Raw genomic sequence first — 22,078 nt, forward strand, 5'->3', positions numbered from 1 at the left:
CACTGCTCAGCTCAAGTTCAACGGGGGGGCTTTGAAGGTACAAATATATGCCCACACATACACACTCACAACCCCCTCTCTTATGAGCAGCCGGTCCAGTTGTAGGGTTCGGGGTAGATCGGGGCATTCAGTTGGTTCAGTGCTGAGCTGACCAAGGGGTGGGCATCTGCTTCTGTTTCCTCTGCTAGGCCTCAAGCTCCCCGCCACAGGTGATACCAGATCTGGTTCCAGTGAGGAGAGGGTCCTGCCCACTGTCAGGTAAGGGCAGTGGGAGCAGTGGCCCATGGCAACGATGGCTCCCATGTCACCGGCACCCAGAGCCACGCTGCCCCACACAGATATGGCCGACCCTTCTCTGATGCATCTCACTGGACCACAGCAGGGTAGGAAGGAGAGCTTTCCCCTGGATCTGGTGACAGCACTGCCCACCGATCCTCACAGTGGGCTGTCAGGAAGAGAATGCCCTGCCCAGACTGACACCAACACCAGCCCACCGACACTGTCACTGTGCCACCCTATCTGACCAATCCTCCGGGCAGCCAGCAAAGTCATTGTGCCACTCTCCCCAACACCTCTTCTGGGCCACCGGCACAGTCACATTGCTACCCTTTTTTTATAATGGCATTTATTAAGTGCTTACTATGTGCAAAGCACTGTTCTAAGCACTGGGGTGGTTACAAGGTGATCAGGTTGTCCCACAGGGGGCTCACAGTCTTCACCCCCATTTTACAGATGAGGGAACTGAGGCACAGAGAAGTGAAGTGACTTGCCCAAAGTCACCCAGCTGACAAGTGGCGGAGTCGGGATTTGAACCCATGAACTCTGACTCCAAAGCCCGGGCTCTTTCCACTGAGCCACACTGCTTCTCTACCCTTCCCGAAGCTTCCTCCTGGCCACCGGCACAGTCACCACTGCCACATATCCTGATACCTCTGCTGAGCCAACGGCGCCACCCGCACCCAAAACTTCCGCTGGCCTACCACCAGCAGCCACTCTGACACCTCAGACTGGCCGCCATACCAGCCACCCCAGCCACCGACCCCAGCTGCCCTAACTCCTCAACTGGACCAACCCATCAGTCACCCCAACACCTCCACTGGGACCCCATTCCAGCTGCCCCGACATCTCCACCGGGCCACGAACATCACCTGCCCTGACACCTCAGCCAGGCCAACATACCAACCGACCCAACACCTCCGCTGTGCCACCATTCCAACCACCCTGTTACCTCCTCTGGTCTGCCAACACCAGTTGTCCTGACTCCTCAGTTAAGCCACTAACACCAGCTGGCCTGACACCTCAGCTTGCCCACCAAACCAGCCCCAACCTCCCTGCTAGGCCACTGTTCCAACCTCCCTGACACCTCTCCTGAGCCACCATACCAGATGCCTCAACACCTCCGCTGGGCCATCAGTACCAGCTGCCCTGCCATCCCCACCAGGCCACCATACCAGCCACCCCAACCCCTCCTCTGGGCCACCATTTCAGGTACCCCGACACCTCAGTTGGGCCATGAACACCAGCCACCCTGACACCTCATCAGGGCCACCATTCCAGTTGCCCTGACACTGGCCACCAACACCAGAAGAAAAGAGAAGCAGTGAGGCTCAGTGGAAAGAGCAAGGACTTTGGAGTCAGAGGTCATGGGTTCAAATCCCGGCTCCACCAATTGTCAGCTGTGTGACTTTGGGCAAGTCACTTCTCTGGGCCTCAGTTACCTCATCTGTAAAATGGGGATTAAGACTGTGAGCCCCCCCGCCCATGGGACAACCTGATCACCTTGTAACCTCCCCAGCACTTAGAACAGTGCTTTGCACACAGTAAGCACTTAATAAATGCTATTTTTAAAAAAGCACCAGCCACCCCATCACCTAAGCAGCACGGCTCAGTGGAAAGAGCCCGGGCTTTGGAGTCAGAGGTCATGGGTTCGAATCCCTGCTCCACCACATGTCTGCTGTGTGACCTTGGGCAAGTCACTTAACTTCTCTGAGTCTCAGTTACCTCATCTGTAAAATGGGGATTAAGACTGTGAACCCCACGTGGGACAACTTGATCACCTTGTATCCCCCCCAGTGCTTAGAACAGTGCTCTGCACATAGTAAGCACTTAACAAATGCCATCGTTATTATTATTATTATTATCACCTCTGCCGGGCCACGAACACCAGCTACTTTGACACCTCAAGGGAGCCACCATTCTAGCTTCCCTAACACCTCCAATGGGCCACCATTCCAGTCACCCCGACACCTCTGCTGGGCCACGCACACCAGCTGCTCTGAAACCTCAAGCAGGCCACTATACCAGTCACGCTGACACCTCCCCTGTACCACCATTCCATCCAACCCAACACCACCGCCAGGCTACTATACAGGCTGCCCCGATGCCTCCTCTAGGTCCACAAACACCAGACACCCTGACACCTCAGCTGGGCTACCATACCAGCCACAATGACACCTCCACTAGACCACCATTCCAGCCACCCCAACATCTCCAGCCACCAACACCAGCCTCCCTAACACCTCAGCTGGGCCACTATACCAGCCCCCTCCCCCCCCCCCCCCCCGTAACACCTCCACTGGGCCACCACTCCAGCCACCCCAACACCTCCCTCTGTGAGGATGGGCTACCTACAATAACTCCGAGGCAAAATTAGCCTGCTCCACTAGCAACATGCATTCCCAGTCACAGGGAATGAGCCTGGAATGTTCTGTGTGCAGAAGAATGCCCCCAGTTAATCAGTCAATCGTATTTGTTGAGCATGTACCATACACATAACATTGTACTAAGCACTTGGGAGAGTACAATATAAGAGAGTTGGTAGACATGTTCCCTGCCCACAAGGAGCTTATGATCTAGAGGAAACTGAGACATAACCATCAGCCTCAAAGGAACGAACAGAATCATCCTCAGTCACAGCCCTGTCAGGAACTATTTCCTGACTCCCTTCACCTTCTGCTGGGAATTTCAGCAATCATCCTGTTCTACCCTGAGAGAATGGGAACAGCATCATTAAGAGGGCTCTCTCTCTCTGATCTTTCTCCCATCCAACTTGGTTTTCCTGAGGGTCCCAGTCGACTCGAATTTTTCCCCTCCTTCTGGATGGATCCCAATCAATCAATAGTATGTATTGAGCACTACCTATCTGAGGAGAACTAACCTTCTTCCTTGGTTCTTTTCCAGTCAGGCTCCATAAAGGGTGTTTGCCTCCTCTTGCTCCCAGTTCTCGACCTCATTTTTCTCAGAGGGCTTTGAATGATTAGACAGTAAAGACAACAAAATTCTCATTATTTTCCCTTCTCTGAAAGAAATAATTTTGCCTTAATGGTTCCAGAAAACACACTGCAATAGCAAGAGGCTTTTCAGGAAGGGTAAATTACTGGCAGTGGTACCAGCTGGGAACATTGCTGGTTTATCACATCAGATGTAATCTTTCGGCAACAGGGGACGAGGGGCGGGCGGGGAGAAGCCTATGAGAAAAATGCTTTTTGCCCAAATGCCGGGCTGGACAACGCAGTCACACTGTTTTTATTTCAGCTCCCAAGGAGCCAGCAGAAGGGGATGGCAGCAGTTTCGCCAGGGTGTCGAGCATGCTGGGATTTGATGGGCAATGTAAATTAGAGAGTGTCCTCTTCAGCAAGGCTGGGCATATAACGCGGTAGATTTTGCTTTGCCTTGAACTTTGTGCTTTGTTACATGTCCTGATAACTGCAAAATGGACTTCCCTCTGGGATCAGAGACAGAGGTTTATGGAGGGTCAAGCATCTGGCCCCATGAGCTTATTCATTCGTATTAATGTAGGTCTCCCCCTCTAAACTCTAAGCTCATTATGAGCAGGGAACATGCCTGCTAATTGTTGTATTGTTGCATTATTTGTATTTTTTTTTTGGTTGTATCATATTGTTGCATTGTACTCTCTCGAGTACTTAGTATGGTGGTCTGAATATAGTAAATTCTCAGTAAATACCGCTGATTGATTGAAAAGTCATCCGCACAAAGATGGATCAATTAATCAGTCAATCACTTCTCTCTCGCCACCAACTTCTCGCCCACATCCTGCCTCTGGCCTGAAACTCTCACCCTCCTCATATCTGACAGACAATTACTCTCCCACCCCTGTTCAAAGCCTTACTGAAGGCTCATCTCCTCCAAGAGGCCTTTCCTGACTAAGCCTTCCTTTCCTCTTCTCCCACTCCCTTCTGTGGCACCTTGACTTGCTCCCTTTATTCATCCCCCGTCCCAGCCCCACAGCACTTACGGTCATATCTGTAATGTTACTTATTTATATTAATGTCTATCTCCTCCTCTAGACTGCAAGCTCGTTATGGGGAGGGAATATATCTGTTAGTTGTTGTATTATACTCTCCCACGTGCTTAGCACAGTGTTCTCCACACAGTAAGTGCTCAATAAATGCAACTGACTGAATGAATGAACAGTCTTAATCCCCATTTTACAGATTAGGTAAACGAGGCCCAGAGAAATAAAGTGACTTGCCCAAGGTCATACCCCTACAAGACTGATGTCCGTATTCTTATATGTGATTGCCCCCCCCACCTGTAATTTATTTTAATGTCCGTCTCCCCCGCTGGACTGTAAACCGCTTGAGGAACTCTGGGAATACAGTGCTCTGGGAGAGACAGACATTAATATAAATGAATAAATGAATAAAATACAGATATATATGCATTGAGGTAATGGGAGGAAGGACAAATGAAGGGAGCAAGTCAGGGCAATGCAGAAGGAAGTGGGAGAAGAGGAGAGGAGGGCTTCTTGGGGGAGATGTGCCTTTAATAAGGCTTTGAAGTGGGGGAGAGCAATTATCCATCTGGTATGAGAAGGGACGGTGCTCCAGGCCAGAGACAGGATGCAAGTGAGAGGTCAGTGGTGAGATAAACTGTGAGCACCATATGGGACAGGGACTGTGTCCAACCTGATTAGCTTGTATCTACCTCAGCGCTTAGAACAGTACTTGACACTGAGTAAGCACTTGACAAATATCATCATTCCTATGAGAAGCAGCATGGCTCAGTGGAAAGAGCACGGGCTTTGGAGTCAGAGGTCATGGGTTCAAATCCCGCTTCCACCAATTGTCAGCTGTGTGACTTTGGGCAAATCACTTCACTTCTCTGTGCCTCAATTCCCTCATCTGTAAAATGGGGATTAAGACTGTGTCCCCCATGTGGGACAACCTGATTCACCTTGTATCCTTTCCAGCACTTAGAACAGTGCTTTGCACATAGTAAATGCTTAATAAATGCCATTATTATTATTATTACTAGTACTTAGTGCTTAGAGCATTTGGATTCAAGTGCACAGTGGGTGATACGGTAGGGAAAGAAACAGGGAGGAGAGTAAACACTCAAGAAATGCCGTTGGTAGACTGAGATGGAATTTTAGCACAGGTGTGTAATTTAATAATAATGATGGCATTTGTTAAGTGCTTACTATGTGCAAAGCACTGTTCTAAGCGCTGGGGGGATACAAGGTGATCAGGTTGTCCCACATGGGGCTCACAGTCTTAATCCCCATTTTACAGTTGAGGTCACTGAGGCACAGAGGAGTGAAGTGACTTGCCCAAAGTCACACAGCTGACAAGTGGTAGAGCCGGGATTAGAACCCATGACCTCTGACTCCCAAGCCCAAGCTCTTTCCACTGAGCCACGCTGCTTCTGTAATTTGCTTGTATCCACCCCAGAACTTCGTACTGGAACACAGTAAACACTTAACAAATAACACAATTATTATTATTCGCGTGTGCCCTTTGGCTAAAGCTGAGAGTAAATATTGTGCTCACTCAGGCTGTCGCTGATAAAAATTCATCCTCCTTCAGCATCTTTCGTCCAAAGTCTCAAAATGCTTTACTCACTTAAATTAATCAAGCCCTGTACATTCACCACGGAGCAGATCAATACCTTGCTTTCATTTTACAGTTTGAGCAAACAGGTGTTGAAGAATTAACCCATTTGTGTAAAGCAGGGGCAGAGCAGAGAGCAGACCCTGCTGTTTCCTCCTCTTCTAGGCCCCAGCGATTACCAATTTCCTGAAGAACAAGTTCTGCTCGGTTCTACTGGGCCTATACTGGGTCCTCTACTCCCCCCGACCTCTCTTTACCTCAGTTTTCGAATTCCTGCTTGGCATGACAAGGGGAAGCTGAGCTTTCACAAATAGTAGAGGGCTGTCTGTGGAATTTCACCAGGTCAGAAGAGGCCAAGGGCCATGGACAAATGTCCAGTGGACAAAACAGCTCTTCTCCTCACTACAGTCTCCCATATTCACCCAAAAGGCAAGCCACATACTCGACCTCTCCCAGAGAAACTTGGTCACCCCAATTCTCATCCTGCTTAGAGAGCCCTCTTAAGGGGGATCACTGCTGGACTATTCCACAGTTTCATTGTCAGGTATTTTATCATACTAATCCACCACCTTGTACCTTCGCTACTTTTATATGAACTTCCGGAACAGTGGTGTTTATTTTATATCCACTGGCAAAGTTAAAGGGGGCATCTATGAAAACCAAAACTGAAAAAGCAGCTGGCCGAGTGTCAGGAGACCTGGATTCTAATACCAACTCCTAATGACAAGAGCACAGGCTTGGGAGTCAGAGGACATGGGTTCTAATCCTGGCTCCTCCACTTGTCTGCTGTGTGACCTTGGGTAAGTCACCTCACTTTTCTGTTCCTCATTTACCTCATCTGTAGAATGGGGATTAAGACTGTGAGTCCCACGTGGGACAACCTGATTACCTTATACCCACCCCAGTGCTTAAACAGTGTTTGGCACATAGTAACTGCTTAATCAATACCATCATTATTATTACTATTGTTATTATTACTTGCCCGCTGTGTGACCTTGAGCAAGTCGCTGAACTTGTCTCAGATTCAGGTTCCTCAGATGATAATAATAATGATGGCATTTGTTTAAATACTGGGGCAGATACAAGCTAACCAGAATGGACACAGTCCATATCCCACATGGCGCTCACGGTCTTAATCCCTATGAAATGAGTCCACTAAGGCACAGAGTTGTTAAGTGAGTTTGCCCAAGGTCACAAAGCAGACAAGTGGTGGAGTTGGGATTAGAACCCAGATCCAATGACTCCCAGGCCTGTGCTGTTCCCACTAGACAACACTGCTTCCCCAGGAGTCTTTCTACCAGACTTTGCCTGCAGTGGGTGTTCAATAAATAGCATTACTGATAGTACTACTTCCCCTTCACACATTGGGCATAATTGATTGGTCTTGGACAGATGGGTCATAAAAGGATTTCTACACAAAAAAATACTTAAAACACACCTTTAATAATAATCACTGCATTCATCTGAATTCCTCTGAGGCCACGGAGGTACAATCACTTGTTTCAGTGGAGCTTCAGGACCAAATGAAAAAATAATTGAGGCATATGGGATAGAAAAATGAAAGTAAATACTTTACACTTGGTTTCTATCCAAAGTTATTTCCATTTAATATGCCAGTCTTTTTTTTTTTAATTTCGGTCACTGTCTATATTACTTCAATCAAATCAAATCCAGCAAACCATCCACCCCAAACCTTGACTGAGAATTTAATGTGCTATCTGAAATTCACTAAATAATTGCAAATTATAGCAGTCATCAGCTAGCTGACCCATGTTCTCTCTCCATTAATAACCCTCTGATCCATAAATGCCTTACCCTATGAATTTATCTACAAGAGAATTACTTTGGTGTGGGTAGCTGTCTCTCATATTCACTTATTAATTTAGAGGGTAAAGGAAAGAAATTTTCACATACAGCCCTAAGTGAAAGATGGAAGAAGAAGGTTCTGGTGACAGACAAGTATATTGCTCCATTCCAAAGCATGAGTTTTCGCCTCTCTGATTAATTGCAGATTTAATTCCGGCACTTATCTTACACTAACAGAGACTGAGCCATTGAATGGAGACGGAGCCTTAGGGAGACCAGTTTCAGGAGAGAAATCCAGCCTGCAGGTTCTATTGCATACGTGAGCCTGGAAAGGAATCGATACTTTCCATCTGGATACTCCCTCGCCCCTTCTGTCAAGGAGGACATACAATATACCCTCAGAGACCAATTCAATCCATGGTATTTATCGAATGCTTACCCTATACTGAGCCCTTGGGAGAGTACAATACAACAGAGTTGGTAGAAACATTCCCTGCCCAGAAGAACTTATGGTCTAGAGGGGAAGACAGGTATTAAAATAAATTACAGATTTGTAAATACTTGCTGTGGGGCTGGGGATGGAGTGAATATCAAGTGTTCAAAGGTTACAGGTTCAAGAGCATAGGTGACGCAGAGGGGAGGGGGAGATGGGGAAACGAGGTCTTAGTCGGGGAAGATCTCTTGGAGGAGCTGTGACTTTAATAAACCTTGGAAGGTGGGGAGAGTGGTGGTCTACTGGAGATGACGGGCAGCCAAAAAGAACTGCCTCATACCCTTGAATTGGGTAGTGCTAGGGGCCAATGGGTGGGGCAGGGTGTGGGGAGAGATGACCTTAGACCAAACTGCACCCCTTCTTGGGTTTCTTTTAGAATAAGACTATTCCCCACCACTGCCACACGCACCTCCATATGGCCTTTCCTGCCCTAGAGAGGCAGGAGCTATTTTGGAAGGAACCAGCAACATTGAAGAAGGACGACTCAGGTTGGGGAATGGAGAGAGTGCTAGAGATATGAGTGAAGGGATATAAGGACAAGGGCCACTGACAAATGTCCTGTGGACAAAACAGCTCTGCCTCTCATAACCATCTCCCCAGATTCACCCAAAAGGCAAGCCACCTGCTCGGCCCCTTCTGAAGAAGCTGAGTCACCTCGATTCTCATCCTGCTCTGGGGGTCTCTTAAGGGGAATCATTGCTGAAGTATTCCACAGTTACATTGTCTGGTTTTTCTACCGTAATAATCCGTGCCTTTGCTGTTTTTATACGAAGTTCCAGGAGACACACTGGGGCAACTCAGCCCCCAAACTACCAGCAATTTGGGTTTTACCTCTGAATCCTACGGAAAGTATGTTAATACCCCCCATTTCCACCCCTTTCCCTCACTTCATCCTAAAAACCAACTCCACAGAGCAGAAGCAAAGCTGCAATAACATAGCAACCCTGCTGCTAGCGACGGGGCATTAAGCTGTGTACGAGTAATGAGAAAACTGGGAATAGAAAGGAAGCCAAGAGATTATTGGATAATAAATTATCAATGAGCCAAAACTATCCTGAATGCATTCTTCCCCCCGCTGCTTCTCTGAGGCCTTGAAAAAGTGTCAACTGCAAAATTTAAAGAGGTAGAGTTCAATAAAATCCCTCTTTTGTTTAAAAAAATTCTTAAATAATGTGCCTGATTACAGGAAGGTCAATATAAAATATGCAGCAAAGATCTCATCCACTGAGGCCCAAGAATGGAGAGAATGAAGAGAGTGAGAGAGAGAAAATTAGATGGAAGGAGAAAGCTAGAGAGAGAGAGAGAGGGAGATGGAGATGACTGGTTCTAGACTGTGAGCCCGCTGTTGGGTAGAGACTGTCTCTATATGTTGCCAACTTGTACTTCCCAAGCGCTTAGTACAGTGCTCTGCACACAGTAAGTGCTCAATAAATACGATTGAATGAATGAACGGTTCCTGCAACACAGTTGCAGAGACAGACCAAATGATAGGCAGAAAGGGAAAGAGAATGAGAGAGAAAGAAAGGGAGAGAAAGAGGGAGGGAAAGAAGGAGACAGGGATTGGGAGAGAAGCACGGAGAGTGAAAACACCAGCAAGGAGAGCACCAATTCCAGCCCACTGCATATCTGCTGGGCTGTGGGAGTTTGCTGGAGATGGCATTGTTGAATGAACTGAATTCATAAACACTGAGCTCCCAGCAGAAGGATCCCCTTGGCTGGAAGCATAAATCTTGCTACCTCTTCTGGATTCAATCTGTCCGAGAGATAAGTCACACTGTGTCGAGAGACAGAGGGAGGAAGAGTTAGCTAGGTCCCGTAGATCAGTCGTTCATCTTCTGAAAGAGTCATCAGTGGCCACAAATGCTCTCAATCAATGGTATTTATTAAGTGCTTACTGTGTGTGGAGATTGTACTAAGTGCTTGGGAGAGTAAAAATGGCATTTGTTAAGTGCTTACTTCTGTGCAAGTGCTGTTCTAAGCGCTGGGGAGGATACAAGGTGATCAGGTTGCCCCATATGGGGCCCATAATATTAAACCCCATTTTACAGATGATGTAACGGAGGCACAGAGAAGTTAAGTGACTTGCCCAAAATCACATTTCTGACAAGTGACAGACCCCAGATTAGAACCCATGACCTCTGACTCCCAAGCCCCTGCTCTTTCCATGAGCCACGCTGCTTGTATCCACCCCAATGCTTTGTACAGTGCCTGGCACACTGAAAGCACCTAACAGATACCATAATAATGATAATAATGTATTATATATTATTATTATTAATAATAATTATTATTATTATCCAGATGCTGTTGACTGAGAGCACCAGGGATCTGCCGGCCCTCTCAGATGGCTACCATAGCCACAGACCGAAGTCCTCTGAAGAACAGCGGGCACAAGTCCCACTTTGGAATGAGCCTCTCATCTTGCCTGGTAATAGCCTGTCATAACTTCGAGCTTCTCTTTTCTCAGAAAGACAGCAGGGGACAGATGCAGGCCTCATAGTGGGAGGGCTAGCCCACTAGCTTCTGGTCTGGTAGTTTCCACCCTAGAACAGCAGTTCCTTGGCCTTCCAGGGAGTTGGCACCATGGACCCTAGAGCTGACTGGCACTATAATGCCTCAGGTTTCTCCAGATGAATGTAGAGTCGGCCACACCAGGGTGGCCATTGTGCATGGGTTGGGCCTGGACTGCCTAAGGACTGACTGGTAGAGACGGGGAGGGAGGGCAACCTCAGCTATGCCCTGCAGATGCCACAAACCCTTCCTCCACCAACCCAGCCTCTCCAGAGCAGCAGGGCCAACCAGGTGCTCCCCTACATGCCCTGGGAGGCCCCCAGCCAGAGCAGAGCTAGATAACTCCTGAGAACAGTCTGCCACCAAAAGTTTGATTTGGGAGGCTCCCTCAGAAAGTCAGGCTTTAGGGGGTGTCTGAGAAACCTGGCAGAAGAGCAGAGGACAAAGAACCCAGATTCTGCTCCTCTGACCACCCCCCCCCCCCGCCCCCCCCGGGGGCTAATTGGCCATTCCACTTCCTAAATGGAAACACCTCTCCCTGCTTACAGGGGGCCTTGAGAAATCTTCAGAAGTGAGTGTGTGTATTCCTCTGGGGCCCACTTCCTTGCAAGAAAAATCAGACAGGACACCACCATTCCTGGAAAGAACACCATCTTGACTGCCAATCTCTAAAATCCGGTCTTGATTCAGTCACTCATCCAGACAATTGAAGTCAGACTTTGGCGTAAGCCACATTCACTGCTCCCAGTCACCAGTCATCCCAGCTTTCCTGGTAACTGGTCCTTAATGATGATAATAATAATAATATTTGTTAAGCACTTTCTATGTGCCACTTTCTATGTTAAGCACTTTCTACAGGGTGGATACACTTAGTGTGGCTTAGTGGAAAGAGCACGGTCTTGGGAGTCAGTTATTTTTCTATAAATATGTTCAGGACATGTCATCTTGCTCCTCAAAAAACTCCAGTGGTTGCCCATCCACCTCCACATCGAACAAAAACTCCTCACTATTGACTTTAAAGAACCCCATCACCTTGTCCCCTCCTACCTCACCTCACTACTCTCCTTCTACAACTCGGCCCACATACTTAGCTCCTCTAATGCTAACCTTCTCACTATGCCTCGATCTTGCCTCTCTAACCGACAAACCCTAGCCCACGTCCTCCTGGCCTGAAACACCCTCCCTCCTTGAATCTGTGAATGAAAGTGGCGGAGCCGAGATTAGAACCCAGGTTCTTCTGACTCCCAGACTTGTGTTCTATCCACTAAGCCATGATGCTTCTCTAGAACTGCTTCTCTAGTCCTTAGCCACGGAGCAACAATTACCGATGATCAAACCTCAAAGGCTTCGGCTCGCAATATGCCAGATGAATAGCATCATCATCGCCCTTCGTAAAACAAAGTTTATTCATCCAGTATCACCAGTCTTCTGGGAAACAACACGCATCTCCACGCAGTAGGGATTACAGAAAGAGAATACAGAGATGGGGCCTGAATCTCCCAAATAGGAATAATAATTATTATTATGGTATTTGTTAAGCACTGTCTATTCATTCAATCGTATTTATTGAGCGCTTACTGTGTGCACAGCACTGTACTAAGTGCTTGGGAAGTACAAATCGACAACATATAGAGACAGTCCCTACCCAACAACAGGCTCACAGTCTTTCTGCCAAGCACTATTCAAAGCACTGGGGTAGGTACAAGGTAATCAGGTTGGCTCCCTAGAAAGACTCTCAGGGACGGTCCTGTTCTGGTCTCCTACTGGTCATTGCCAATAAAAGGGCTTTCCCAGATCTTCTTAAGTCTTGGGCCATGGAGAGAGAGAGAGGTGGGATTCCACTCTCCCTGTCCATCTTTTCTCCATTTCCAGAGGTTGACACTGCCCTGCTTTGCCTTGGGAGTTTGGCCTTGGACTTTGGGGTCTCAAGTCTTTGGGAGAGGGCCTTCTTATTGTTCCTGATAGCAACGGCATTGCTGTTGTTTTCATGGTACTTGTTAAATCCCTATTCTGTGCCAGATACTGTACTAAGCGCAGTTACTCTTAGTCCCCAAAAGCTCAAAATGGTCATATGGCACCAGTATTTGCAGGAAAGGAGTTGCAAAAATGTAAAATGCATTAAAATACTTCATTCTTAAATTCCAACCACTCAGAAATGCCCCCCACAAGAAAAATGTAATAATCCCTCAATTAATGGTATTTGTTGGGTGCTTACTGAGTGCAGAGCACTGTACTAAGTGCTTGGGAGAGTACAACAGAGTTAGTAGACAGGTTCCCTTACAGTGTAGCAAGGGAGACAGATATTAATACATATGTTGCCAATTTGTACTTCCCAAGCGCTTAGTACAGTGCTCTGCACACAGTAAGCACTCAATAAATATGATTGATTGATTGATTGATTAGTATAAAGAAATAAATTATGGAAAAATACATCAAGTGCTAAAGGCGTACAGCTCCAATAGCAGAAAGGAGAGGGAGTAGGGGAAAAGAGGGCTTAATTGGGGAAGACCTCTTGGTGATATGATTTTACCAAGGTTTTGAAGGTGGGGAGAGTGGTGGTCTGTCTCATATGGAGGGGTAGGGAGTTCCAGGTCAAAGGGAGGACATGGGCAAGGAGTCAGTGGTGAGATAGTTGAGATCAAGGTACAGTGAGTTGGCTTTGGATGAGTGAAGTGGGCAGACTGGATTATAGTAGGAAATCAGGGAGGTAAAATAGGAGGGACAAACTGATTGAGTGCTTTTACGCTGATGGAAAGGAGTTTCTATTTGATGAAGAGGTGAATGGGCAACCACTGGAGGTTCTTGAGGAGTGGGGAGATGTGGACTGAATGCTTTTTTAGAAAAAGTAAGAAGAGCACTCTCCCTTCCATATGAAAAATGCAATTGTCAACTCATCTTGTAGCTCTAGTTTGAGACTGCTGTCGCCAATCTTGATGGGAAAGGAATGCTTTTTACAGTCACTCGTGTATCTGGAAAGGAGCTTAGGAATGGTTTGGGCTGCATAATCAGAAATAATGTGTTTAAGTTTTGTTCAAGTCATTTTTCCCAGGGCCTAAGGCTAAAATCAATCTTAAAAAGGTTGTGAGTCTGTACAACTGTGGTGAGATAATTTATTATTCCATAACTGTGGGTCTTAATCTAATTGGAGATCCTATCTAGAACTCACTACAGCACTTTTTTTACTTGCAAATATTTGCAAAGAGATGACATGGTGCATGAAGAAGCAGGAGGAAAAAAATCATTCCCCCTCCTTTCCTTCTGCCTTCTAAATACTCTCATGCGGCAAACTCCATAATTCATTTCATGTTAACAAATTGCGATGCTGGAAGGGGAGAAATCAAGGTGCTAGAAACTTTTGATTGGACTGTGATGAGATGGAGTGGAAGACATGGGGTCGGAGAAGTATAGCTCTTTCATCATGGAGACTCTATGTATGATAAAGCTATTGCAAGTACAAGAATATATGATCTGGGCAGTCAGAAACCCAATTGACCTCTTCCCCAGCCTCTTTGATTGAATCCCTGCCTCCTGACTCTCTCTCCTGCCCTCCTTACATTCAGTACAAGTGACTGATTAATTGATTGGTATTTGCTAAACTCGCACTATGTGCCAGGCACTGTACTAAACACTGGGATAGATGCAAGATAATCTGGACACAATGAGTCATTCTTCCAGACTCATCCTCTCTCCCAGCTCTCCCCTCCTCAAATACCTACAATACCTAGGGAAGCAGTAGGACTTAGTGGAAAGAGTACAGGCCTGGGGGTCACAGGACCTGGGCTCTAATCCCAGCTCTGACACTTGCCTGCTGTGTGACCTTAGGCAAATCACAACTTCTCTGTGCCTCAGTTCCCTCTTCTGCAAATGAGGATTCAAACCTGCTCTCTCTCCTAATTACACTGTAAGCCCCATGTGAGACCTGGTTATCTTGTAACTGATCCAGAGCTTAGTAAAGTGCTTGGAATATAGTAAACACGTAACAAATACCACAGTTATTATCACCATTCCTCCAAATCAATTTCTGCCTCCACCTTAAGTTCTTGAAGACTCGAGTTCTTGAGAAGCAGTGTGGGCTTGGGAGTCATAAGGACCTGGGTTCTAATTCTGGCTCCTCCACATGTTGGCAGTCTGACCTTGGGCAAGTCGCTTCACTTCTCTGGGCCTCAGTTACCTCATCTGTAAAATGGGGATTAAGAGTGTGAGTCCCATGTGGAACAGGGACTGTTTCCAACCTAATTACTTTGTATCTACCCTCGGTTCTCAGAAAAGTGCTTGGAACATAGTAAGAACTTAACAACAAGTACCATTATTATTATTATTATCACTTGGTTCAAGCCCCCTCCACCAACCAGCTGATTCCCCAGATCTGCTGGGCCTCTTCCCTAGTTACTCCCGAACTTGCACCTACTGTTCTGCCCCGGCTCACCTTCTCAGCATCCCCTACTCTCAGCATGCCCGCCTTCCAGCTGTCCATCAGCTCATCAGCCCATCTTCCCTTCCGGGAATGTGCTACTCACTCCACATCTCTTTCCTCCTTCTTTTGTCTTGTCTTATGCTACCGAGCCATCTCTGACCCACAGTGACGCCATGGACACATCTCCCCCAGAATGCCCCACCTCCATCTGCAATAGTTCTGGTAGTGTATCCCTAGAGGTTTTTTTGGTAAGAAAATAAGGACATAGTTTATCATTGCCTCCTTCCATGCACTAAACTTGAGTCTCCCCCCTCGACTCTCTCCCATACTGCTGCTGCCCAGCACAGGTGAGTTTTGACTTGTAGCAGATTGGCTTCCACTCACTAGCCACTGCCCAAGACAGGAATGGAATGTGTAGGCCTCTGCTTGACTCTCCCTTCCATAGTCGAGACAGGTAGACTACCGGAAACTCTCCAGGTGCGATCCTGAGAGGGCTCCTCTTTCATAGTCGTACTCAGAAGATGCTTCCACCTTCTCAAGTTTATCTGCTACCCTTGGCCACTATCCCCTATCGTCTCCCCAGCCCTGGTTCACCAATCAGTACGTTCTGCATTCATTTCATATTTTGTATCCACTAGCGTTCCCCACATTAGGCTGTAAATTTCTTAAGAAGCAGAAGCCAGTCATGTAGTTCAGTGATTGCCCATCCTCCTCGGCACCAAACAGAAACTCTTTACCATCGGCTTTAAAGCATTCAATCAGCTTGCCTCCTCTCTGATTTCCTACTACAATCCAGCCTGCACACTTCACTCCTCTAATGACAACCTTTCTCACTGTACCTCAATCTCATTTATCTCACCATCATCCCCTTGCCCACAGCCTGTTCTCTGGCCTGGAACTCCCTCTCTGTTAATATCTGATGGACATTCACTCTCCCCACTTTCAGAAATCACATCTCCTCCAAGAAGCTTTCCTCGGCTAGGTGCTCATTTCCTCTTCTCTCACTCCCTCCTGCATAGCCCCTGTACTTGGATTTACATCCTTTATTCATCCCACCTCAGCCCCACAGCTCTTATGTACAAATCAACAATTTATTCATTTATATTATTGTCTGTCTCCCTCACTAGATTGCAAATGCCTCGTGGGCAGGGAACATGTCTACCTACTCTGCTATATTGTACTCTCCCAAGCTCTTAGCCCTCAATAAATACAATTGATTAATGGGACAAGGTAGATACATACATGTGTATGTACATGTACAAAATAGATCATATATGTAGAGAAGCAGCAGTATGGTATAATGGATAGAGCATGGGCCTGGGATTCAGAAGGCCATTGGTTCCAATTCTGGCTCCGCCACTTGTCTGCTATGTAACCTTGAGTAACTTTACTTCTCTGGGCCTCAGTTACCTCATCTGTAAATTAGGAATTGAGACTGTGAGCACCATGTGAGATCAGGACTGTGTCCAATCCAATTTGCTCATACCCACCCAAATGCTTAGTACAGTGCCTGGCACATAATAAGCAATTAAGAAATACTATTCTTCTTCTCCTTCTTCTTATTATTATGTAAATACGTGAAACAACCCAATTGTGGAGAGGAGTCTTCCTCACTGGAAAGGAGCAGCAAATTTGTACCTTCTTGGCATTAATTATAAATCCATTTTTGTTCTTTTTGTCAGCCACACTACACAGACACAGACACACACACACACACGATCATCTTTCCTACTCAGAGATAGCACCACTGATGGGGAATTTACTTAAGGGTACATGATGTGAAGGGGTGAGAATGTGTGGTTCATTTTTGCATTAGGGGCAAGCGTGGCTGAACAAGTCCAGGTTAGTAGATGCAGCACCTGGAGCTGTTCTTGCCCTTGGGACAAAACTCTGGGAGGATTAGGAAACAAAGAGGCCAAGAGAACCACTCTGTGCTGTCCTTCCTCCTGGAGAGGTCTCCAGTTTCCCTGGAAGACCCTACCTTCGGAAGGTGCTCTACTTCATCCTTAGAGCTTTCTCTCAAGAAAGAGACAGTCCCTGTGCCTTCAGCCCACCCCCCACACTGTTTCAGCTCATGCATCAGCCTCTGTCTGGGTCTAGAGAAAGGAAAAACAGAATCCGGGCTGCAGGCGTCATGGCATCCAACCATTGGGTGCCGACTGGGCTCCAAGATTTTGTTGTGCCTGATCCCATCTTGTCTCTTAGTGTCGAGTTTGGCCCCTACATGACAGCTGACTGCCCTGTTCCCCCAGCCTTGGGTGCAGAGGAAATGAGGTCAAAATGGTTCTGTACCTCAGCACCCAGCCTTAAAAGGTCAATACCTCCCAGAGACTAATTAGGGTTTTCAATTGGTTTCTGAAAGTGCACTTTTCCCCATCTTCCTTAGGGTCCTTCTGAGATAAATACAGGAAGGAGACCCACACACCGGATCTCCACACAGCCACAGGAGACCTGAGGGGAGGGACCAGTATGACTCACTGGAAGGAATGGTTAATTTCTACCTTGCTGGCAGCCAGTTATAAATTCCTTTTTGATCTTGTTTTCAGCCACCCTAAAGACACAGCACATTCACGCACACACACACACACACACACACACACACACACACACACACACACAATCATTATTAATACTCAGCGATGACACCACTGGAGGGGCACTGGTGGCTGAAAAGGCCAGTATAGACCACATTGGGCAAACCCAAAGACTGTCCATTTGTGGCCTGTCAAGTTCATGATCTGCAGAGCCTGGCATCAGTTTCACTTTCATCTTTTTGTCTCAAGATCCCCTAGAGGTTTCTTTCTACTCAGAAAGAGTAGACTGCTTCACACAGTGCATCCTTCAGTCTGGCTTCCCCCAAGTTCTCCCCGGTTACAAGTGAGAAGCCAGGAGGCCTGAGGTCATTTTTGCTTGGCTTTTCCAAGTCCTTCATTTCCTCCATCTTCCTTTTCTAAGTCTACTTGCAGTCAATCAACAGTATTTACTGAGAGCTTACTGTTTGCAGAGCACTGTACTAACTACTTGAGAGAGTACAATATAACAGTCAGTAGAAACATCTCCTTCGCAAAAGGAGCTTACAGTCTACACGGGGAGACAGATACTAAGAGCATGGGCCTGAGCACCAGAGGACCTGAGAAACTGCTGTACATGTACATAAGGGCTTTGTGGTTGAGGTGGGGTGAATAAAGACTGCAAATACAAGTCCAGTAGCTCTTTGGGCATCCTAGTGTCATCCACTGCACATCCTCCCCACAGCAAAGCTATGCTGAGCTGAGCAAAACTCCAATGACAGGAGACCACTGAATATTTAATAATTGGGCCTCACCACCAGATCATTTTGTCATCCGTATCCCCTGCACTTGTTAACCACCTATTGTGTGCAGCACACTGAACTAAACACTGGGATTGGTACAGAGATCCATCCTGGGACCCCCCAGAATGCTCCCAATTCAAAATTGAGGAGGAGGGGGAAAGGGAAGCCCTTGTCATGCCAACGGAACTGTTCAGGGAGTCAGATGTGGTGTTGGGAGCCTGCCTGAGCCCCAAAGACTTAAAGAAGACCAAAATCCCCAAGTTCATCCACGAGTGGGCCCTGAATCCTTCCCACCCCTACAGAGCTTCCAGATTAGGTCTGACCATCCTATCATCCCATGCCAGGCCTCTCCTAAATTCTCCCAACTTGAGAAGCAGCGGAAAGAGTCCTGGGAGTCAGAGGACCCAGATTCTAATTCTGACTCTGCCAAATTGTCTGCTGTGTGACCTTGGGCAAATCACTTCACTTCTCTGTACCTCACTGACATCATCTGTAAAATGGAGATTGAGACTGTAAGCCCCATGTGGGACAGAGGACTGTGTCCAACCAACACTTAGTACAGCACCTGGCACATAGTAAGCACTTAACAAATGCTATAATTATCATTATTATTATTATTATTATTGTTATCATTACTATTATTACCACAACTGATCTCAGGGCCTCCAGCTTGACCTCCCACAATAGAGAGAGTGGAGTGAGGAACCACAGTTAAGGATTCTTTGAAATGGCATACTGTTTCTCCCAACCCTCCCTTCCTGTAACTGAATAATTTAATTTTCACATTTGCCTAATACCATAGGACTGCCCTGCCATCCTCTGCTTCGACTCAAGGCTGTTTATCAGTGCTAATCCTTCAGGCTAGAGTGGGACAGGTGTTTCCAAATTTGTGGTTGTTAGAGAATAATTAGGATTTATCCTCCTCTAAATTGGTCCGGGGGAAATGAAGATTCAATTTTGTGCACAGCATTAAGTGATTTGTACACACACAGGCACAAACATATACATATGCATCTGATGAAATTCATTCATATGCCAACACATAACTGCTTAGGGAAGCTAGCAAAACCCAGGGTTTGAAAAAGGAAAAAACACCCAAATGTGATGAAAAAATCTATGGAATAAAAGCTTTCGTGGTCTTCGAGACCTCCATGCTGCATTACTACAATTCCTACTCCAGAAATCAAGATGGCAACAGAACTACTCTTAAGCTCTACCTTCAGGAGGGAAAAAAGGGGAGATTTCTCTCTGTCCAGGAAATGGCCAAGCCTTGTGGACTCAGCAGACACACCTGTTACCGACACATCCAGAATTTGAGGAGCTCAAAGCCAGCCACTGGCAGATCCCAGATGGAGAAATTGTAGGAGGGTGGGGAGGGAGAGGAAAGGGGTAGGAGAAGAGGATGGAAGGGGAGGGAAAAGAAGGAAAAGTGGATAGGGGAGTTAGAGGTTTCATTCATTCGTTCAATCGTACTTACTGAGCGCTTGTGTGTAAAGCACTGTACTTAGCATTTGGGAGTGTAGAATATTACAACAGACACATTTCCCACCCACAACAAGCTCAAAGTCTAGAGGGGGACATAGACATTAATATAAATATATGAGTAAATAAATAAATTAAGTACAGGGGGATGGACACCTGCATCAGAGTTCCCAAAAGCAGGGTAGCCCCCTGCCCAGCTCTAAAGAAGCAGCATGGAGTAGTGGATAGAGGGTGAGCTTGGGAGTCAAAAGGTCACGGATTCTAATCCCAGCTCTGCCACTTGTCTGCCGTGTGACCTTGGGCAAGTCACTTCATTTCTCTGGGCCTCAGTCCCCTCATCTGGAAAATGGGGACTGAGATTGTGAGCCCCACATGGGACAGACACTGTGTCCAACCCGATTTGCTTGTACCCACCCCAGCACATAGTACAGTGCCTGGGACATACTAAGTGCTTAACAAATTCCATTATTAGTACCTTTACTATTAAAGGGTCAGAGTAGAGTCCTCTCTGGTTCACTTCACTGATGTTTACTGGGAAAAACAGAGATCAATCGTGGGCCTTCACCTCATCCTTCCAGGCCTTTCCCTCTCTGCTTTTACATGCACTGCCCTCACATCCTCTAGCTTCAAATTCTAGTTCTGAGATTGATACATCTGTGAGTTTACACAGGAATCCCACTTCTTCAAGCTCCATACAAGGAGGTAATTTTCTCAATGAAGGTGCTGAACTGTTCATTCATTCATTCAATCGTATTTATTGAGCGCATACTGTGTACTTGGGAGAGTACAATATGACAGTCAGTAGACACAGTACCCATCCACAATGAGCTTTCAGGCTAGAGGGAAAGGACGGACATTAATGTAAATAAATAAATTACCGATATGTATGTTAAGTGCTGTGGGGCTGAGGGAGCGGTGAAGAAAGGGAGCAAATCCAATTGCAAGGGCGATGCAGAAGTGGATGGGAGAGGAGGAAATGAAAGCTTAGTCAGGGAAGGCCTTTTGGAAGAGATGTGCCTTCAATAAGGCTTTGAAGGTAGGGAGAGTGTCTGTCGGACATGAAGAGGGAGGGCGTTCCAGGCCAAAGGCAGGACACGGGTGAGTGATTGGCAGCGAGATAGACGAGACTGAGGTACAGTAAGTAGGTTGGCATTAAAGGAGTGAAGTGTGTGGGTGGGTAGTAGTGGGAAATCAGGGAGGTGAGGTAGAAGGGGGCAAGGTGATTGAGTGCTTTAAAGCTGATAATAAGGAGTTCCTGTTTGATGCAGAGGTTGGGGGGCAACCACTGGAAGTTCTTGAGGAGTGAGGAAACCTGGACTAAATGTTTTTGTGGAAAAGCAATAATCCCTAGATCTCTCCATTTTGGATTTCCCCAGGCCCTGCAATTCACTCGTGCGGAAGGGACCGCTCTAAAGACACTTGGGAGAAGTGAGCTTTACACCAAGTCAACCCTATCGATAACGAATCATGAAAAAAATCTCAGAGGTTGGAAGTAGCCACAGACTAACCAGGTTCCCTTCTGGGAAGTGACCGGCCCCAGGGTTTCCCACAACAAGCACCTCAGAAAGGACACATAAGTCACAGAAGAAACTCCAGCTGAGCAGTCATTGCTCCCATCAGGCCCCTAGACCACCACATGTCATCTTTACAGCTACAATGAGCTGCAGGAACCAATATCCTTTAGCAAGTCAGGCCACAGTGACCAAGGAAAGCTGTGAAGCCAGAAAAAGTGAGCCCTTCCAGGACACATGTTTGCTCCTGTCAGACACTTCAGGAAATAGGAAGCACAGTAGTCAAAGAATCCATCACATGTTGTTATCCCAAAACTCAAGTCTCTTATTGGACACATGGTCTGAGAAAATACAGCAGCTGACACCCCACCCACCACACTCCCCCTCGACCCTTTCTGTTAGCTTAGTGATGCAAAATGCCGGAGGTTTGAAGAGTGCAAAGATGGAATTTTCTTCGGAAACCCCAGGGGACTAAAGCGAGCAGAGCGGCAGTGAGCTTGGCAGTTTCTTATAAAGATTAGAATGAACATCCCCTGCTTCTCCCTTCTCACAAGCTTTCATATTAAACCCATAAAGGACATTAGAGAAACCATTAAATCCGATGTTTGTGGGGAGTTTAGAGTGTGAAGGATGGTGACTAATTGCAGCACATTTTCTTCTAAGAGGAGAAGGATCTCTTATGTCCCCGCGCCTTAC

General features: G+C 46.8%; 1 long non-coding RNA gene and 1 other non-coding gene across 2 annotated transcripts; one reads left to right on the forward strand and one right to left on the reverse strand.

Annotated features, from left to right (window-relative positions):
* The first annotated feature begins 208 nt into the window (after positions 1-208).
* On the forward strand, positions 209-21,323 carry LOC119931341. The gene is made up of 3 exons (XR_005452127.1): positions 209-258; positions 10,453-10,579; positions 21,248-21,323. It is a non-coding gene; the product is annotated as an uncharacterized LOC119931341 (long non-coding RNA).
* On the reverse strand, positions 15,434-15,571 carry LOC119931901. Its single transcript, XR_005452203.1, has one exon. It is a non-coding gene; the product is annotated as a small nucleolar RNA SNORA7 (small nucleolar RNA).
* Positions 21,324-22,078: the final 755 nt, after the last annotated feature.

Source organism: Tachyglossus aculeatus, chromosome 8 (assembly GCF_015852505.1).
Source record: "Tachyglossus aculeatus isolate mTacAcu1 chromosome 8, mTacAcu1.pri, whole genome shotgun sequence".
Classification (NCBI taxonomy): domain Eukaryota; kingdom Metazoa; phylum Chordata; class Mammalia; order Monotremata; family Tachyglossidae; genus Tachyglossus; species Tachyglossus aculeatus.